The sequence below is a fragment of the Convolutriloba macropyga genome, chromosome 4 (assembly GCF_964194025.1).
Source record: "Convolutriloba macropyga chromosome 4, txConMacr16.3, whole genome shotgun sequence".
In the NCBI taxonomy this organism is placed as follows: Eukaryota; Metazoa; Xenacoelomorpha; order Acoela; family Convolutidae; genus Convolutriloba; species Convolutriloba macropyga.
Window position 1 is genome coordinate 19,317,050 of NC_134471.1, and position 434 is coordinate 19,317,483.

Consider the following 434-nt stretch of genomic DNA (forward strand, 5'->3'; position numbering starts at 1 on the left):
TTGATAGTCAAAAAAATATCTTCTGTCAGAACAAAGCGAATTTTCTGACTAATTGGAGTCGTATGTTGGAACAATCTGTGCTACATTTAGCCCCGCTTGATCCCGTCTGGTAGACATATGAAACAACCACAAAGAACTTAGGTACTGTATAACAAACAATACTTTGGAGCAAGTATCTGATAATCAATGAAAGACCACGGCGAATAATTTCATCGGTCACTAAAACATCGAGATAGAGAGCTTAAATTTGAAGGATCGTATTTAGTCTTAATGAAAAAAGTCTGTTTTTTATCCTAAATTTAGTGTCCTAAATTTGCACACTAAGCTTAAGTCAAAAAGTCAGATTTACTTTCTAAGGCCAAGGTGCAAACTGTCAAAAATCATTAAAAATTACGGAATAATTGATGCAGGTTTTGTCTTAAAAAATGTTTAAT